We start from the raw sequence: 20,208 nt of genomic DNA, 5'->3' as shown, positions 1-20,208 counted from the left end.
TTACCTGGGATCAGGGACCAATTTTGAAGCCCTTACTGTTAGAGGTGGGAGCAGAGCCTGAAGCTCCAGCAGTTTTCACCAAAGCACACCATCCAGTCTTTCTGTGGTCTGACTAGGGCTCCCCATCCATCTTGGAGCTGAACACCAGATGGGAGCTGATCAGGGCCAGCTCCAGGCACCAGCCGAGCAAGCTCGTGCTTGGGGCAGCAGATTCTAAGGGGCGGCATTCCGTCCGCCTTTTTTTTTTTCTTTTTCGTTTTGGTTTGCCGCTCCAGCCGCCCTGTAGGGGGCGGCGGCGTGGAGGAGGGGAGTGCCCTGCAGCAAACTCGGCAGGGCAGCCCGCGTCCTTCCCTCCCAGCCGACTGGAGTGGCGCAGAGCCCTCCCGGCAGGTGGCGCGGCAGGAAGGGCCGCGTGGTGAGTGCCCCGCTGAAGCCCTGGCCGCCCCACTTCTGTCTCTCCCCCCCACTCCCTCTCCTTCCCCTCCCCGCTAGACCAAGCGTGCACTCTGCTGCACGTCTGCAGCACAGGGAATCCTCCTGCACCCTGGCTCCGGCTGCCCTGCCGTTTTGGGTTTTTTTTTTCTGCTTTGCTGCTCCGGCCACCCCACAGGTGGTTTTTGTGTGTGTGTGTGTGCTTTGCCGCTCTGGCCACCCTGCAGGGGTGTGTGTGGGGGCGTGCGCGCTTGGCCGGTCCGCAGGTGTGGTTTTTTTTTTTTTTTTGCTTCGCTACTCCGCCCACACACCCCCGCAGGTTTTTTTGTTTTTTGCTTGGGGTTGCAAAAAAGCCAGAGCCGGCCCTGGAGCTGATAGATTGTCCTTGGTGGGCCATGTTCTTGTGTGTGATGGTGCTGTGTGCCAGAGAGGGCCAGGAGCAGATGCACCACGCATGGCCAGGACCGGGCTAAACAGCCTGTAATGCTAGGTGAGTCAACCATGGCCACATATAGACACCTTGGGCATCCATGGGGACTGAATCTGGGTGCTTCACTGCTAAGAGCACAACTCACCCCAGTTTGAGTCATTACGGTAGTGACCCCTGCCAGCCCCTCTGAGGGGGGTCCGTATTGTCTCTCTAAGCTGGCGCACTGGGATGGAAAGCAATTGGCTGCAAGGTCACACACAAGGTCATGCCAGAGGCAGGAACGAAGCATGGTACTGATACCAGTCCAGCTCCAACCACTAGATACCACCCACTTCCAAAGCCAGAGAACCCAGGAGCCCTGACTCGGACAGCTAGGCCTTAAATGACAAGACCAACCCCCCTCCCACTCAGGAAGCCATAGAAGGGACCATCTGCTGAGCTCCCCTTTGCAATGCTGCTGTCAGAGACCATTGCTAGTGGATGCCAAGTGACTGAGCAGGGAACTCCTTGAGAGACTCCTAGAGACTTGCAGGTGTTTCACTGTGACCCTCTGGGAGCCATGGAAAGAGCGCTGCATTGAAGAGACTCTCCTGCTCTAACAAAGGGTTTCTGTTCTCCTAACTAGTCAGCCAGTGAGGCCAGTTTGCAGAATGTGGAAGAGCTGTTTGGCGATGGGTTGAAGGATTCACTGTGTAGATGGCAGCAGCTGCAGTGCCTGGGGTGTCCATGGGCCAAGCCTCCACTCCTGACACTCCAAGCTAATTTCCCACTGCTCTCAGTGGGGCTTTGGCTTTAGCTGCTGGGCCTGCGTGCCTAGACAGAAGACTCAGGTATTTCCACAGGTTGCTCAATGGCAAATGCAGCCACCCAAAGAAGTGAAGAAGAATGGAAATGAAAGAGCAAAGCTGGACCATCCGCTGAGCTGCTGCAATCAAGTGAGCAGAGCCGGGGAGAGAAGAGGGAGAACTCGAAGGTAGCTGGCAGCAGTAGGGAGGAAAAGCCAGGAGAGTAGAAATAAAGAGTTAATGATGCGGGCTTTGTCTTGTGTGGTGAAGGGTTGAAAACGGGTCTCTACTATCACACTAAACTTTGAAATAGCCGTGTGTGATGAAAGGGCAGGACTATAAAGGGAAGAGGTAACTCTAGGGGCTTGAATTCCCAGATCCTGTCGCTATTGCGTGCTTCTACCAGCCGATCTCAACCCAACAAATCCCTGAGGTGGTAGCAGTAGTGAGCTCTTGTCCTCTTTTTCTGGACTAGCCACCAGAAAAAGAACACGATACATGTGGCCAAGGAAATAGAGAGGCATGGGGGTCACTTGCAGTGTTGCCTGTTAACATGGCTCTTGTGGGGGAGCACCGCAGGTTATATTAGACTAGGTAGGAGCCACATGTCTCCAAACCTGCACATCCCGAGACTCCAGAGACCTCTCTCCAGATCCCAGAGTTTCCTCAGAGTCCTAAGGAGCCAGATGGAATCTGGCCTCTCCCCTCTCCCCCCCACCCCCCAGCTCAGCAGTCCAGAAAAAGCTATTTGTAGACATGTTGTGTGTCCTCTGCCACACTCACCTGTTGCTGACTAATGCAGTCACAGAGTCCAGGCTCAGTGTCATGCATTCCTCTGGGCTGTGACAAGCAGGAGGACGTGAGCTGCAATGGATCCCCCTGTGCATTGGCTGAGTGGGTAACCTCTCTACTGCCATATCTGGTTTCCAGCCCACACGCACTAAGGAGGAGGGTGAGGGACTTACCCCAAAAGTGGGTGTGGGAAGAAGCAGAGTGAAGAGGTGATCAGAGCACCATCCCATAGCATTCCTCCTAGAGTCACTCCAACAACCCCCTGGCTCCTTCCTGCCGTAGGCCACAGCCCCTAGGTTCCATAGGGAATTTCTGAATTAACCCTCTAGAAAGCTGCCTCTGGCTCTACAAGCTCTCACACAGCCCTGTCACCAGAGGTAAGGAATAAGGTCCTGCCCCCCGCAACTGCTTGGGGGAATCCGCTCAGAGAAATCAGTGCAGGGCTTTATGCATCTCTACAAACAGATCACTTTGTGTGGTGTTGTCAAGAAGCTGCACACTCCTTGGCAGCTCTTTTTAGAGCAACATTAACTCCCACAGGGATTTCTGCTCTAAATGCTCTGGGCCTGAGGGAAAGATTCTGTGGAAAACAGGCCTTTCCCTTGCTCCAATCCAGGCTCTGCTGTTCTGATGCTGCAGAGCCGATAGGGAAGGTGTGAGGGTTCCTGGGCAGCATGGTTCTCTTTCTTTCCCGGTACTTTCCAATGGAGGGAAGAAAGGGAGACATGAGATGGAGTCTCTCCCTGGCTTACAGATAACGCCATTCTGCAGTAACACAAGTGTGGACTCAGGGGAATGCTGTGCTGCGGAGCATGTGCCCTGCAAGATATCACTCATGAAGGGAAGCAACACTGCTCTTGGCACTGGAATCTGGGCAATAAGGAAGAGAAGTTGGAAATTCTCCCTGGGGAGGGGAAATGGGGAAACCAGTGGGATGATGTGTATGACTGGAATGTTAGTGTCGCTGTGACGTTCCCTTCTGGTGTTATCTGGACCAGTGATATACTAGGCCACTCCAATCCTTGACTCTGGGAGCCAGCCTTACCCTGCTCTGCTGTGAAAACCCCACTCCTGGGCTTTTCACCCACAGCCTCTCGCATGTAAGCTGCTCCCAGCTACTCGCAAGCGAATGACACCAGCCAATATCTCCGGTCCCAGACGCAACCCTAGAAACCTCCATCTTGCAGTGTCCAGTTATGCCCACTGGATGCTGCAAGGTTATATAAGTTCGTCAATTTAACAAAGAAATTGATATGCACCAGGCTTGCTATCACAAGGGGAGCCTCCGACACACTTCAAACCAAACACACGGCTTCACGTAGAATAAACAAACAGATTTATTAACTATAAGTGATTATAAGTCAAAGCATAACAAGTCAGATTTGGTCAAATGAAATAAAAGCAAAACGCTGATCTTAACACTTTCAATGTCCTTAAAAATGCTTCTCACCACAGGCTGGCTGATTACTTTTCAGTCAGGCTCTCCCCTTTGATCAACATTTCAGTTGCTTGATGGTAGTGGTGTCTGTAGATGTAGGTGGAAGAGAGAGAGCATGGCCTTTCTTTCCTTCTGACTTTGCTCCCCGTCCCCTTCAGAGTCAGGTGAGCATTACCTCATCGCAGTCCCAACCTGCCTAAAGGAACAGGGTGACTCCCTTGAGGGTCTAATAACAGATTATTTTGTTGCTGCCTGCCTAAGCCAGTTTCCATTGTTCCTGTGAGGCTGGGCTGGAGCTATCTCTAGACCAGATCCTGCATTCCCTGGGCACTCTAATTCCCTTTGGCTTTGGGAGGTGCACAAGGAAAGTAGGTGCAGGTCTGAAAAGCAAATTCATATTCCCCCAGCAACACCAAAACCACAGCAGTACTCAGAAATTCGAAAGCCACTAACAGTGGGGAAACCTCGGGAAAAGTTCCCCAAAGCCCTAGCTACAAAATAAAATATTGATCATTATTAATGCAGTTTGTTAAAGAACAAAGGCCCAGTGAGGAATCAACTGCAGGAGACATAAGCCATTCAAAACTACATAAAGTACAGTGAATATGATCCAGGCGTAAATCAACATCTCTTCATTTCCATGGCATTAGCATGATTTACACCCGCTGAGAATCTGGCCCATTATGTGTTTGCACATGTTTGATGGGAGGTTGGATTGGTAAACAAAAGCACAATGTTGTCAAGGGGGTAATAATTACTAGGAAATTACTAGTTCTAAAATACATGGCTGGCAATGTGCTCCCTTGCCTCTCTTAACAGCTGTATGGAACTAACAAATCTTAAAAAAAGGCAACATATCAGTGAAATCAGTCGGGGGGAGGGTCAAAAGTTATCCAAAAAAACTGTTTTTTGATGGAAACAGGTTTTCAACTAATAAACATTTTTCACAAAAAGGATCTGCTTTCTGTGGAAAAACTCAAATACTGCAAACTCAAAAGATTTTGGCCCAAAAACAGATGATTTTGGGCGTGGATCAAATTTTGGGAGGGGTTTCAGCTGAAAATTATCAGGTTTTGAATTTTTGCAGGAAAAAATATCAAAATTTTCTGCAAGAAGAAAACCAGCCCATTTTTCTTTCAGACAGGGCTGGCTCTGCCCAAGTGCTGGCAAAGTCCACAGTTCCCACTGACTTCAATACGACAGTGGGCACTCAACTCTGGAAAAATCAAGCCCTTAGAGCTGCTCCTAGAGCGGGGAACTGTATCTAAACCCGCTACGGTTTTCTAGCCATGTATTTTTTTAATGAGAAAATAAAAAAAATTTGCAAGGAAGGGAGCTTGCAGGGACCGCCCCACGAGCCCTGAGCTCAGCGTTATGCGGGGGCTCGCTGTCTGCCAGGGAACTGAGTCTTTGAGTTCACTTGGCTGCTGCCAGGGGGACGGGACAGCTCCTCTGCACTGGGCATCTCTGGAGCTGCAGGCGCCTGGCGTGGCCTTGGGGCTCTGGCTGCCCCTGGCTCCCGGCTCTGCCTGGCCCTGGGGCTCTGGCTGCCCCTGTGTTCTCCACACGTTGGGTGGCCCCCGCTCACCTTGAAGCCTGGCGGCTCCCGCAGGTCCCACCGGCAGGCACAGCAGCAGGATGCCCATGATGCCGGTCACCTTCCTGGCCATGGTGTTCAGTCCCCGCAGGACTGGAACCCGCCGGGCTGGGGCTGGGGCTGGGCCTGGGGCTGCTGCATTAGCAGGCGGGGCTTCCTCCTCCTTCCTGGTGCACTGCCCGGGGCCTGAGATGGGCCAGGAGCCCGGATGCTGCGGCAGGGGGCACAGGTGATCGGCCCATGGCTCCTCCTCCCGGGACTGCTGCAGCGTCGGTGTTTGACACAGGCCATTGGAAATTGGAAAGGTGCAGGAAAGAGCCACAAATACGATCCAAGGGGCTGGAGAAAATGTCTGATGGGGAGAGATTTACAGAGCTGAATCTATTGAATATCACAAAAAGAAGATCAGAAGTGACTTGATTACAGAGCATAAATACCATCCCAGGGAGAGACTCCCGGGTACTAAAAGGCTCTTTAGCCCAGCAGAGACCACCAGAACAAAAACCAATGGCTGGAAGTTAGAGCCAGACTAATTCAAATGAGAAATAAGCATATACGCTGACTTTTATTTTTCCTGGTGGGTGCTCCATCCTCACTGCACCCCAAGACCCCCCCACTCCACCTCCTCCCTCGAGGCCCCGCCCTCACTCTGCCTCTTCCTGCCTCTGCTCTGCCCTCTCCTCCGAGGCCCCATGCCAGCTGCCAAACAGCTGAATGGCAGCCCAGCTGTGACTGGTGGGTGTTGACCACCCCTGCTATTTTTTTCCATGGGTGCTTGAGCCCTGGAGCACCAATGGAGTCAGTGCCTATGCCTGATTCTCTTCTCACTTGTAGCCGTGTAAATCAGGAGCAACCCTAAGGAAATCAGTTAATGAACCCCAGCCGTTCACCAGCCTGGGAAGAGCCTAATGAGTGGCTGTGGTTCAATAACAGATATAAACCCAATCTGACAAGCCAGAGAAGGCACGTCAGACTGGCAGTGCCAGCAGGAATCTGAAACACACTTCTTGAGTTGAAGAGGGTACTCAGCAGGGGTAAGGCTGACTGGCATAGCTATACTGGCAAAGACGCTATAGTGTAAACAAGACCTGCATTAACCACGTTTTCAGGCAGTTAATTTCCCTTGTTTCCTGAGGAAGTGGTGTTAGTGAGGGGGCATGATTGGAGGGCACCTGTGGGAGGGGAATGATCTGCCACTTTAGCTACCAGCTCTGAGCAGAGCAGCTTGGCACGCACAGAATTGGGGAAAGGCAGTGGCAGTGAGTCTGCATGCCCCCCACCCCCAAACTGCACCCATGGTGGAACTCCCCATCCCCCCCCAACACTGCAGCATCACCACCCCCGCCAGGCTCCCTCTGCCTGAAACAGGACTCACCTAGTGGTGCCTGCAGTTGGCACTGGCTGGGAGCTGGAGCTTGCCCAGGAGATCTAGGTAGCAGGCGGGGCGACCCAGGGGAGCAGGGTCTCACCACTGCTGATCAGACTGGGTTTTTGCAGAGCAGAGGGAGCCTGGTGCTCCCCCCTTACCCACCTCTAACCCTAGCTGGAGCAGTGGAGCAGCTCCCTGAGGCTGCTGGAGGAGGAGCCCCACCCTCCACCGAAGTCTGACTCAGGCCTGGGTCAGCCTTTGCTGCAGCAAGCCCAGGGGGGCTACAAAAGTTGAACAGCTAATAGGTGATTAATGCAGCCATCTACCAGCTGATCGGTGGGGGTGGGGCTACTTATCCCTGGCTGGGGCTGCAGCTCTATTGCTGGTGGGTGTTAAGCACCCGCTAATTTTTTTCACTGAGTTCTCCAGCTCTGGAGCACCCATGCAGTTGGCACCTATGGAAATAAGGCCCAACATTATGACAGTGGGGGGTGATTAACCACTAGAACAACCGGCCAATGGAAGCATTTGATTACCCAGATTCTGATTCCTCCAGATCCAACCTGGAAGCCCTGCTGGAAGGTGCTTTCGCCAAACATAAGTCATTGGGTCAATATAGGGGTAACTGGGAGAAATTCTCTGACCTGTGCTATACAGGGGGTCAAAGTCAATGTTCTAATGTTCCCCTCTGGCCTTCAAATCTCTGGACCTATGAAGCTGCTGCCAGGCAGCACTAGGTATGACGGCTTGAGTGTGTGCCAGGCGCTGGGAACAGGCCTGCTCAGTGCATGGCACAGGCCCACATTGCAGAGACTGGGGTGTGGAGCTGAGAACAGAGAGAACTGTCATTGTAGGCTGTGTTCAGGATGGGATTGGAAGGGACAACAGGTGTCTGGAGTTGCCCGTGTCTGGGGTCTTGGACAGACAGCAGAGGGGAAGCTGTGTGTGGTGTACATTGCCCTGGTACAGTTTCTAGTAGCAGGGAAGGGAGAGAGATGAGGAGCCAGAGAGGGTTTCTGGAGGCAGGTTGGGTGGGGACTGTGAACCTGGGACAACAGGGGGTGTTTTCATCAGAAGGATGTGAGTTGTGTCAGGTCCTTCCAGAAAGATCCAGACTGCTGACCCCAGCTTTGTGACCTGGGATCTTTCTGTGTGGGACACAATTCCTCATTTCTCAGTCTAGTCATCTAGACATCTGAATTCCCATCACAATTAAAAACAGACTGTGTCTCCTGTTCATAGAATCATAGAAGATTGGGGTTGGAAGAGACCTCAGTAGGTCATCTAGTCCAACCCCCTGCTCAAAGCAGGACCAACACCAACTAAATCATCGGAGCCAGGGCTTTGTCAAGCCGGGCCTTAAAAACTTCTAAGGATGGAGATTCCACCACGTCCCTAGGTAACCCATTCCAGTGCTTCACCAACTTCCTAGTGAAATAGTGTTTCCTAATATCCAACCTAGACAGGCAGGAGTATAAAAAATATTGCTCGAGCATGCAGGGATGTAATCAGAAAGGCCAAAACACAACTGGAGTTGCAGCTATCATGAGATGTGAAGGGTAACAAGAAGGATTTCTACAGGTATATTAGCAACATGAAAAAGGTCAGGGAAAGTGTGGGACCCTTAATGAATGGTGGAGGCAACCTAGTGACAGATGATGTGGAAAAAGCTGAAGAACTCAATGTTTTTTTTGACTTGGTCTTAGCAGACAAGGTCAGCTCCCAGACAGCTATCCTGGGCAAAACAGTATGAGGAGGAGGTGAGCAGCCCTCAGTGGTGAAAGAACAGGTTAAGGACTATTTAGTCGATTTAGTTGGTGTTGGTCCTGCTTTGAGCAGGGGGTTGGACTAGATGACCTCCTGAGGTCTCTTCTAACCCTAATCGTCTCTGATTCTATGATTGTTTTTCTATTTTTTCCAGTCATCCTCCACCCCTTTCTAGTCAATGTCATTTTACTGGTGCCAGGGGCAGTGTCTTCATGTGACCAGACCAGGCTCCACACTGAGATTTCTGGGATTACACTCGGCTGTTTGCAGACTATGAATAGTGTCATGATACAAATCACTCACCTATATTACCATCATAACTGGAACTGGTATCACAGATCCTAGTGAGTGCTCCTTCCTGGCTACCCGCTAAGGCTGCTGTCAGGGCCGGCTCCAGGTTTTTTGCTGCCCCAAGCAAAAAAAAAAACAAAACAACCGGCGAGCCACCGCCGAAGCAAAAAAAAAAAAAAAAAAAAATCTACACAAAAACCCCCGGAATGCCGCCCCTTGAAAAGTGCCGCCCCAAGCACATGCTTGGAATGCTGGTGCCTAGAGCCGGCCCTGGCTCTGTATTCCCAGGGGTGTTTCAAGCTCATGGAGCATGAGCAGAGTCCAATCACACCCCCAGTTTTGGGGTCCTTGGCGCAGTCTCTTGCCACTTAGGACTTGGTCAGATAAAAGAAAGACTTTGAAGCTTCTCCATTCTGATTCTCCTTCCATATGTTTGTGTCCTTCCAGCATCCAGCGAGTCTCCTTTTGAGCCTCCAAGGAGAGGCATGTGTGTAGTAAAGGTTGGCTTTTCAGCCTGGATTATCACACACACATCGCCAGAGGAGCAGAGGGGAGTGAAAAAGTCAACAGACAGATTGGAAACATTGTTTGTTGATGTTTTTTAACTCTCATGGTTTGTGGGGCCAATCTGATGGTTTTTTAGGATCTGACTCATGATTTTTGATCTCTGAGGCTGACAGTCCTGCCCCAGTGTGTCAGAAGTGAGTGAAATCTGCTCTCCAAAGCAGGAGTAAAGGAAGAAAATGGCCAGAGTGGTGAGTGAGTGGGGACAGTGGCGACTCAGGGTGGAGAGCTGTGGGAGCTGCGGCAGGAGGAGGCAGAGTCGTGTCTCAGCGCAGCACTGCAGTCCCTAGTGCAAACGGCTCTGCGACAGAAATGTGATTGTGGCAAATCAGGCAGCTGGTCTTGCTGGAAGCAGAGATTTGAGCAATTCCAGACGACTGCTGGTTTAATAGAGGAAGCCCAAGAATACCAGGTAAATGCCTGGCCATTTGCCATGGGTGATGCTGCTGATGACATCCTGTGTGCCAGACTCCTCACTCTGAGGAGAGGAAAGACTACGCCAAAGGGAAAGAGGTGTTTAAGGCCCATTTCCTAGGCACATAGAATGTTATCTAGGAAAAGGCCAGTTTGAATAGCAGGTGCCAGGAACCAGAGGAAACAGCTGAGATTTTCATTACTGCAGTTCATAGTCTGGCTGAACGTTGGAAATATGGAACATTTAAAGATGAACTAATAGGAGATGGGCTAGTTATAGGGTGACCAGACGTCCCGATTTTATCGGGACCGTCCCGATATTTCCTTGTTTGTCCCGCGTCCCGACCGACATGCGGTCGGGACAACCGGACAAACAAGGAAATGCCCCGGAGCCTGGAGCCCGGAAGTGCTCGCGCCCCCCCCCCACGCCCCGACTCCACCCCCTCCTCCCCCGATTGGCTCCCTCCCCGAATCCCCGCCTCTTCCCCAGGCTCACCATTCCTCCCCCCTACGCAAGCGCTGGAGGGAGGCCTGGGAGACGCAGGGGAAGCGCGGGACCAGGGTGAGTAAGAGTCCGGCCTGGCCCCGAACAGGCAGGACTCAGTCGGGTGGTAGGGAGAGGAGGGGGGCGGCCCGCGGGGCCAGGCGGCGGCTGTTGTTCTCCCCCCCCCCGGGCAGCGGGACACAGGAGCAGCTGCTGCTGCAGCTCCTACTGCCGCGGGGGAGGAAGCGGCCATGGCGCTCCGTGGCTGCGGCGCCCCCGAAGCCCCCGAGCCGGGGCCTGCTGCGGGGACCCAGCAGCGCGCACGCTGGGCCCAGCCCCTGGCCAGTCGCGTCTGGGCTGCTGCCCAGCTGGTGCTATCCCGCGGAGGCATCGGCAGCCCAGCCCCGTTCGTTCCCCTGCGGGACCCGAGCGGGACGGGGGGGCTGGGGCCTGCTGCCCCCGCTCCGGGGCCGCCGCGGGATAGCACCAGCTGGGCAGCAGCCCAGACGCGACTGGCCAGGGGCTGGGCCCAGCGTGCGCGCTGCTGGGTCCCCGCAGCAGGCCCCGGCTCGGGGGCTTCGGGGGCGCCAGAGCCGCAGCCGCCAAGTGCCATGGCTGCTTCCTCCCCCACGGCAGTGGGAGCTGCAGCAGCGGCTGCTCCCGAGTCCCGCTGCCCGGGGGTGAGAACAGCCGCCGCCTGGCCCCGCGGGCCGCCCCCCTCCTCTCCCTACCACCCGACTGAGTCCTGCCTGCTCGGGACCAGGCCGGACTCTTACCCTGGCCCCGCGCTTCCCCTGAGTCTCCCGGGCCTCCCTCCAGCACTTGCGGAGGAAGGGTTTTGTTTTTTTTTTGGCCCCGCCCCCCGCCATGCCCCCCCCACGTCACCCCCCCCCCCGCGTCCCGATATTTGACTTTGGTGATCTGGTCACCCTAGCTAGTTATAAGAGACACTGACTGATCAACACAGCTTCAGTTAGACCCAGACTGCACACCAGCAAGTGTGATAGCAAAAGTGAGAATGGTGATGTAAGCAGAGTCTGAATGAATGAGCTCTTCTCTGATTTCTAGTGATGAGCTGGAACAGGAGTAGTCAATTATTTTTTGTCAAGGGCCAAATTTCTTGGTCAAGGTATAGTCAAGGTCCAGACTCCGGAGAAAATAATAAAGACATTATAACAACAATGATAATTATAAGATTTTGGGTCTGTTCAAAAACATCTGGTGGTCCGGATTTGGCCCGCCATCATCTGCCCATTGACTGCTCCTGGGGGGAAAAGACTTCAGGAGCAGATTGTATTTGCACAGACACACCTACACTGCCTAGGCATGCAGCAGAGGGAGCTGCTCTGCCAAAATGATCAGTTTTGGCTGGTTTTGGGTTACAAATCACTCTAGTATTTGAGTGGAAGGGCAATGAAATGTTGTTATCCTGAGTGTGTGAGCAAAGGGCATCAGAACTGTGATTTGCAGGCCCCTGACTGAGTGGGTCACGCAGGGATTCTCACTTGCTAAGCAGGGGGTAGAGTTGCCAAATCCCAGTGAAAGAGAGACAAGGGTGGAGGCGGGAATTCTTTTCTGGTGGTGTGGGCTCTGGCTAAGAGTGGTCTCTCCCTTGTTTAAAGACAGAGCTGGTTAGTCTCAGTGGTGAGCCCTTGTTTTGTTCCGTGGTCACTACCCCTGCAATCACTGCTAACCAGCTGTAGGTGCTGAGCCTTAGACCTGGTGTGGGGCCATGTTACAGTGAAAGGGACTGTCCAGCCTGCACCAGCAGGGAGGTTCCCCACTACTGGCTGAAATCCCTGAGAGCTGGGTAAGTGACAGAACCTCCGAATGTGGCAGCGGAGAAAGTGGTGGCAGCAGCGGGCCATGACAAAAATGGGTGGAGCAGCAGAGTGAACAACAGCAGTGGTGGGTGACAGCAGCGAGTGAATGCTAGCAACTGTGAGCCAATTGCAGAGGCAGCAGCTGAAGCATTGCTCAATGCCTCCCCCCACACCCATGGTGGGAGGTTGTAACGGGGTCCCTGAGGTGTAACGTGGACTGTGGGACTGCTGAGCCCTCCAACCCCACCTGCCTGGGCCGTCCCTCACACTGCGGTGCTAATGTCAAGCTACAAGCCTCGGACAGGCCCTGCACTCACACAGCCATCCACAGGCAGGGACACACCTGTTACCCGAAATTGGGTCAGCTAGTGAGCTTAGGGAGGACTAATGACCCACCAGAGTTTGGCAGAAAGCAGTACGTTTATTATATTGATAGCTAAGCTCAAAATAGAGGGTGGTGTCACATTCACACTTGCATACTCATGCTCCCAGGACAGGCATGGCACTGGAGATGTCAGGATCCTTCAACGTAAGTGTCCCACAGCATAGCGATGGATTGTGCGATGAAGGTAAGTCTTCCCGAGGCATGATGGAATGCAATGCGGTGAACCACTGGCCAGGCGGTCCGGGCGAAGGGCCTTCACGGGAGGTACAAGCTTGTGAGTGCACTGCTGAGCACATGGCCCCTTCCCCTTTTAAGGACCTGCTCCTCATGGCCTGTGACTAGAGATGACTTGGCTGCATCTGGTTGGTCACACTCCACCTCAGCCAGTGTCCATGCAGTGTCCATGCATTGGGTGTGTGAACGCTGCCTAATTAGAGTCCCAGACACCTTGTGGAGCTTGGGGGCGGAGGCTCGACTGATTAGGGGGCCTATAAAAGTGGCCGCCCAGCCAGGCAGCGGCACAGCTGTGAGCAGCGGCACAGGAGGCTGCTAACAGGGGAGTTTGAGTGGGAGTCTCATTGGAGGAGAAGGTATCTGTACTTGTGTCTGTCTTTGTAGTGCTTGTGTGTGTAGAGGCCTGTAGGGGCACTGTGCTGGGAGGGCAGCCGAGCCCTGAGTAGGGGGCGGAGCTTGGCTGATTAGGGGGCCTATAAAAGCAGCCGCCCAGCCAGGCAGCGGCACAGGAGGCAGTGAACAGGGCTGCTAACTGGGGAGTTTGAGTGGGAGTTTGCAGGGGGAGGTGGAAGGGGAGGCAGGAGGGCGCGGTGTCCCGTGTGCTCTGTTTCCCCAGGTGCACTGGGCAGAGACTACAGCGGCCATGAGCCAAGCAGCAGGGGACACAATGCAGATGATTGCATGTGGAAGCTGTAGTATGTACATGGTACTAGAAGGGGGAAGCCTAAACAGAGGTATGTCTGTATGAAGTGCCGTCTAATAGAGCTGCTGGAAGAAAAGATCCGAGGGTTGGAGATGCAGGTAGATACCCGGGTAGAGTTTAGAAGGGGGTTCGAGCAGCTGATGGAGGAAAGGCAAGGAGGGGCTGAAGGGGAATGCTCAGGGGTTCAGGTGGAAGCAGGGGCTAAGGTCTGTGAGGGGGGAATATCTGAGGGAGAACAAGGGCAGTGGAAGCATGTGACCATGAGAAGCAGGCCAAGGAAAAGGAGGGCTAGTGAAGGGGAAATAGAACTCAGGAACAGGTTTGGGTGTTTGGATAGCGAGGAGGGGGGGCAGCAGGTGGTAACTGAAGGTGGGAGGGTGAGGAAGAAGAGAAGAGCAGCTAGCCCAATAGAGAGAGGGGAGGAGTTGATGGAGACAGCACCAAATCTGGGCCCCGGGAGGATACAGGATGGCACAAGGGGGAGTATAAAGGAAAATAGGAACGGACACGGGTTACGACTAGAGGGAACAGAGGATAGATTAGTAGATCGCACTGTTGCCAGGCAAAGGCAGGTTTACGTGATTGGGGACTCCTTACTGAGGAGGCTAGACAGGCCTGTGACCAGGGCGGACCCAGAGAACAGAAGGGTGTGCTGTCTACCAGGTGCTAAGATACGGGATGTGGACCTGCGGTTGAAAAGGATCCTCAAAGGAGCAGGTAAGAACCCCTTGATAATCCTTCACGTAGGAACAAATGACACAGCTAGGTTCTCGTTAGAGAGAATCAAGGGAGATTATGCCAGACTGGGGAAGACGCTCAAGGAAATCGAGGCTCAGATCATCTTCAGTGGGATTCTGCCTGTTCCTAGAGAAGGGCAGCAAAGGGCTGACAGGATTGTGAGGATAAATAGCTGGCTAAGGGAGTAGTGCTATAAGGAGGGCTTTGGGATGTATGGTCACTGGGAGGCTTTCGGGGACAGACAACTGTTCTCACGGGATGGACTTCACCTGAGTAGGGAAGGAAATAGACTTCTGGGAGGCACGCTGGCTCATCTCATCAAAAGAGCTTTAAACTAGGAATCTGGGGGAGACGGTTGGGAGATGTCCAGTTAATCTCCACGCCAGATTCCAACATTGAAAAGGAGGGTGATGAGATAAGAACAGATATGTCCAAACCCTTCCCCCCGGCTATAAGAAGGAGAGGGGGGATGAACAGCAAGGGGTCCGTACCAAATTGCATAACTGATGGGAGACAGGCTAAACGGCATACATTAAGATGTTTATACACCAATGTGAGAAGCCTAGGTAACAAAATGGAGGAATTGGAGCTCCTGGTCCGAGAAATGAAACCGGATATCGTAGGAATAACCGAAACCTGGTGGAACAGTAGTCATGACTGGAGTACAGATATGGAAGGGTATGTGCTGTTTAGGAACGATAGGAACAAAGGTAAAGGTGTGGGGGGGTAGCATTGTATGAGGTAAACTGTAAAGAAATAATAACTGATGGAATGGATAAGACGGAGTCTGTCTGGGCAATACTCACACTGGGTAAAAGAACTACTAGAGCCTCCCCAGGATAGTGCTTGGGGTGTGCTATAGACCGCCGGGACTACCCTGGATATGGACAGAGAACTATTTAATGTTTTTAGGGAAGTAAATACTAATAGGAACTGTGTAATCATGGGAGACTTTAACTTCCCGGATATAGATTGGGGACAAATGCTAGCAACAATAATAGGGCTCAGATGTTGCTAGACGTGCTAGCTGATGAATTCCTTCATCAAGTAGTAGCTGAACCGACGAGGGGGGAGGCCATTTTAGATTTGGTTTTGGTGAGTAGTGAGGACCTCGTTGAGGAAATGGTTGTAGGGGACAACCTTGGCTTGAGTGATCATGAGCTAATTCGATTTAAACTAAATGGAAAGATTAACAGAATTATATCAGAGACTAGGGTTTACAATTTCAAAAAGGCTAATTTTAATAAATTAAGGGGACTGGTAAGGGAAGTGGATTGGGCTAACATATTTATGGATCTAAAGGCGGATGGCGCCTGGGATTATTTTAAGTTGAAGTTGCAGGAGCTGTCGGAGGCCTGTATCCCGAGAAAGGGAAAACGGTTAGTAGGAAAGAGATTTAGACCAAACTCGGGGGTGGTACCGTTGGACTGGAGAATAGCTAATGTGGTTCCTATTTTCAAGAAAGGGAAAAAAAGTGACCTGGGTAACTACAGGCCTGTTAGTTTAACATCTGTAGTATGTAAGGTCCTGGAAAAAATTTTGAAGGAGAAAGTAGTTAAGGACCTTGAGGTCAATGGCAATTGCGACAAATTACAACATGGTTTTACGAAAGGCAGATCGTGCCAAACCAGCCTGATCTCCTTCTTTGAGAAAGTAACAGACTTTTTAGATAAGGAAAATGCAGTGGACCTAATATACCTCGATTTCAGTAAAGCGTTTGATACGGTACCGCACGAGGAATTATTGGTTAAATTGGAAAAGATGGAGATCGATATGAAAATCCAGAGGTGGATAAGGAACTGGTTAAAGGGGAGACTGCAGTGGGTCATACTGAAAGGTGAACTGTCAGGTTGGAGGGAGGTCACCAGTGGAGTTCCTCAAGGTTCGGTTTTGGGTCCCATTTTATTTAATCTATTTATTACTGACCTCGGAACCAAATGTAGGAGTGGGCTGATAAAGTTTGCGGATGACACAAAGTTGGGAGGTATTGCCAATTCGGAGAAGGATTGGGATATTCTGCAGGGAGACTTGGATGACCTTGTAAATTGGAGTAATAGAAATAGGATGAAATTTAATAGTGAAAAGTGTAAGGTGATGCATTTAGGGATGACTAACAAGAATTTTAGTTATAAGCTGGGGACGCATCGGTTGGAAGTAACGGAGGAGGAGAAAGACCTCGGAGTCCTGGTTGACCGCAGGATGACTATGAGTCGGCAATGTGACGTGGCCGTGAAAAAAGCTAATGCAGTCTTGAGATGCATTAGGCGAGGTATATCTGGTAGGGATAAGGAGGTGCTGCTTCCGTTATACAAGGCACTGGTGAGACCTCATTTGGAGTACTGTGTGCAAGTTCTTGTCTCCCATGTTTAAAAGGGAACTCAAACTGGAATGGGTACAGAGAAGGGCCACTAGGATGATCAGAGGAATGGAAACCTGTCGTATGAAAGGAGACTCGAGGAGCTCGGTTTGTTTACCCTAACCAAAAGAAGGCTGAGGGGGGATATGATTGCTCTCTTTAAATATATCAGAGGGATAAATTCCAGGGAGGGAGAGGAATTATTTCAGCTCAGTACTAATGTGGACACGAGAAGGAATGGATATAAACTGGTGGTGGGGAAGTTTAGGCTTGAAATTAGACAAAGGTTTCTAACCATCAGAGGGGTGAAATTTTGGAACAGCCTTCCGAGGGAAACAGTGGGGGAGAAAGACCTCTTTGGCTTTAAGATTAAGCTTGATAAGTTTATGGAGGGGATGGTTTGATGGGATAACATGATTTTAGTCAATTAATCAACAGTGTGCCATCACTGGTAAATAGTATCAATGGTCAATGAGGGTCTGGCTAGAGAATCTTGCCTGCATGCTTGGGGTTCTACTGATTGCCATATTTGGGGTCGGGAAGGAATTTTCCTCCAGGGTAGATTGGCAGAGGCCCTGGAGGTTTTTCGCCTTCCTCCGCAGCATGGGGCGGGGGTCGCTAGCTGGAGGATTCTCTGCGACTTGAAGTCCTTAAATCACAGGATTCGGGGACTTCAACAGCTGAGTCAAGGGAAAGGGGGTGGGTCAGCTTTTGTGGCCTGCATCATGCGGGAGGTCAGACTAGATGATCATACTGGTCCCTTCTGACCTTAAAGTCTATGAGTCTACCTGGGAGCTCTCCTGATCTTCCAGCTGTTCAACCAATCCATTCATCCCACAAGCATTCCAGGAGGGAGGGGTGGGGGAAAGTGTAACAGACCTTTTGAGCATACAGGTTATACATAGCATACAGATCACTGCTGCTCCTACAACAACACCCAACTGCATTACATGAATACTCTCCCAGCCACTCATGAGCCATAGTAGGGAGGCTCCAGTCAATTCCCCCCAGCTCCCCAGCCTTGCACCCCAGGATTGTACCATTGTGCACTTGTCAGCAGCCTAGCCAGTGTAAGCTCATTACCTTGTTCACCACACCCTCAGTGTGGAATGGACACACATCAGCCTTTGTAGTCTGAGCTGCAATTCCCCAAGCACTTCAAACAAAACACACTGTTTGAGGTAACATATCAAACAGGTTTATTAACTACAGAACAGTTGATTTAAGTGATTATAAGTAGCAGATGCAGAGGTCTTAATTCTAACTTAAAGAGGCTAAGCAAGATTTGAATCAAGCAGTGTCTCACCCTAAGAGCTGGTACAAGCAGCTTCCACTTCTCCAATACACAGACTGAACCCCTTTCCAGCTTGGGACCAAACTCCCTCCTTCAAAGTCTTCGGCTACACTACGGACCTTACAGCGGCACAGCTGTACCGCTACAGATGTGCCGCTGTAAGGTCTCCCATGTAGCCACGCTTTGCCGATAGGAGAGAGTTCTCCTGCTGGCATGATTAAACCACCCCCAATGAGCGGCGTTAGCTATTTCTGCAGGAGAGCCTCTACTGCCAACATAGCGCTGTCCATATCAGCACTTCTGTCTGTGACAGTTGTCTGTCAGGGCTTTCTTTTTTCGCACCCCTGACCGACAGAAATTTTACCAACAGAAGTGGTGTTGACAAAGCCTTTGTCTTTCAGACAATCTTCCAGGTGTTGAGCTGAGCGGGGAGAGAGGCCAAGTAATGATGTCACTCTTCCTCTTTTATACTTTTTTCCGGCTGCTCGAAAGATTCTTGCTGTGACGTGGGTTAGCGTATCCCCATGGCATACGTGCCTTCTCCGAAAAGTCTCTGGGATAGTGGATTGAGTGTTGATGAGCCCTTAACTCCTGTCTGGCCACTGATGGCTGCTCCTTTGTCCCTACTGAAAGGCTGGCTTTGGGCATCTCCCAACCCCATGACATATTTCAGTAACACAAAAGGCAATACCTCATAACTTCACACACAATGATAGCAGAGACAATCCAACAGGATATTACGGTTCAACAGATCATAAAGTAATCGTTCTAGATTACTACATTTTTAATTGACTGAAACAAAGACATTATTTTAAATTAATCAGTCACAGAGGTTTAGTATGTTCATAACAATGTTCATTGCTTTTAGAAAAAGGGAACACTAATTTATTTTGTGTTATCTCCATAACCAGACATGTTTATGAAATTTCACCAACTTTATGTTTCCAAAGATTTTAGGCATAACAAAGGATTTTAAATCTTACTAAGGTACTGATTGTGCTGGAGGGTTCTCTTAAAACTAGTTCATCAAATAGTTCAGAGGTAAAGAAAGGGAAACTTGTTTGTCCAGCTATCTGGAAGGAAAGCGTTGTCCCTTTAAGGGCTAGCCTCTCTTCAACAGGGGGGTGAAGGGAGAAAGGGATGGACAGAAAGGACAGGGAGACTTTGGAAGCAAGTTTTTTGTACTATAGTAACTAAAATTAAAATATGTATTTTAGATAAGAGTGGTCTTTTGAAGGATTTATTTTAAAAACTATATGTCTGAAGAGCCAAGCATGTGAGGCTAAAGGTGAATACTCAGATCGTGGATCTAAAACTCTATGCAAGGATTTTTTAGAGATGTGATTTCATAATCTTCAGCAATCTTCTAATGAAATAGTTTAAAATTTGCTTTAAAAATAAGGTCCCGTAGACTAACATATTCTGAGTAAATATTACAGTAATGCACAACTGTTTTTGTCAGTAAATTCAGAAACTGAGACCTGGTCCACACTAACCCCCCCACTTCGGACTAAGGTACGCTAATAACGTAGCTGAATTCGAAGTACCTTAGTCCGAACTTACCGCGGGTCCAGACGCGGCAGGCAGGCTCCCCTGTCGATGCCACGTACTCCTCTCGCCGAGCTGGAGTACCGGCGTCGACGGCAAGCACTTCCGGGATCGATCCCAGAAGATCGATCGCTTACATCCGGACCAGGAAGTAAGTATAGACGTACCCTGACAGTATATACCTAGGGGTTGGCAAATGCCTGTTAAATGGCTTCATTACCACTCGAATGGCTCTTTAACAGTTTCAATGTTGTGCTAATAGGATTGGCAGGCTGGAGGCTTTTTCACTTTTAAGTTACTAGCTCCCTTCCGGAGTAAGAGACACCAGGCTGCAGCAGCCAGCTGTGGGAGCCTGCAGGAAGGGTCAGAACAGGGATAGGAAGGTGGGGGGTGGACACTAAGACCCAGGAGGTGCCCCGAATTTTCCGGTGCCCTACACAGCTGTGTATGCTGAGTATGCCTAAGGACGGCCCTGGGTGAATGTCACCCCCGTCCCTCCATCTCAGGGACCCAGTCTGAGCTGGGAGTTCATCTGAAAGAAAGGACGGATTCTCTCCCCAGCGAAGGAGGCCTCAGTGAAAGTGAAGATCGGGGCCTCATTATCAGCACTGAAAAATGCCACCTGCCCCTGTTCATAGTCCAGACAGACCCGAACCTGCCGGTGCCAGCTGCTCTGGGGCAGGGTGCTCTGAGGGGCAGGTTGAACCTTAGACACCCATCCCCACCAATTCATGGCCCAGATCCCCTCCTCAGGGGAAATGCCG

At 51.2% G+C, this 20,208-nt stretch overlaps 1 long non-coding RNA gene across 1 annotated transcript in view; it reads right to left on the bottom strand.

Moving 5' to 3' along the window:
• Positions 1–3,795: 3,795 nt before the first annotated feature.
• Positions 3,796–20,208, bottom strand: part of LOC103307184 (uncharacterized) — a 30,713-nt gene continuing 14,300 nt past the window's right edge. The window contains exon 4 of the long non-coding RNA XR_010595693.1: positions 3,796–5,855. This is a non-coding gene — a long non-coding RNA (uncharacterized LOC103307184). The remainder of the gene's footprint in view (positions 5,856–20,208) is intronic.

The sequence above is a fragment of the Chrysemys picta genome, unplaced genomic scaffold (genome assembly GCF_011386835.1).
Source record: "Chrysemys picta bellii isolate R12L10 unplaced genomic scaffold, ASM1138683v2 scaf196, whole genome shotgun sequence".
NCBI classification, from domain to species: domain Eukaryota; kingdom Metazoa; phylum Chordata; order Testudines; family Emydidae; genus Chrysemys; species Chrysemys picta.
Note: the sequence above shows the minus strand (reverse complement) of the source record. Positions and strands in the feature narration are given on the sequence as shown.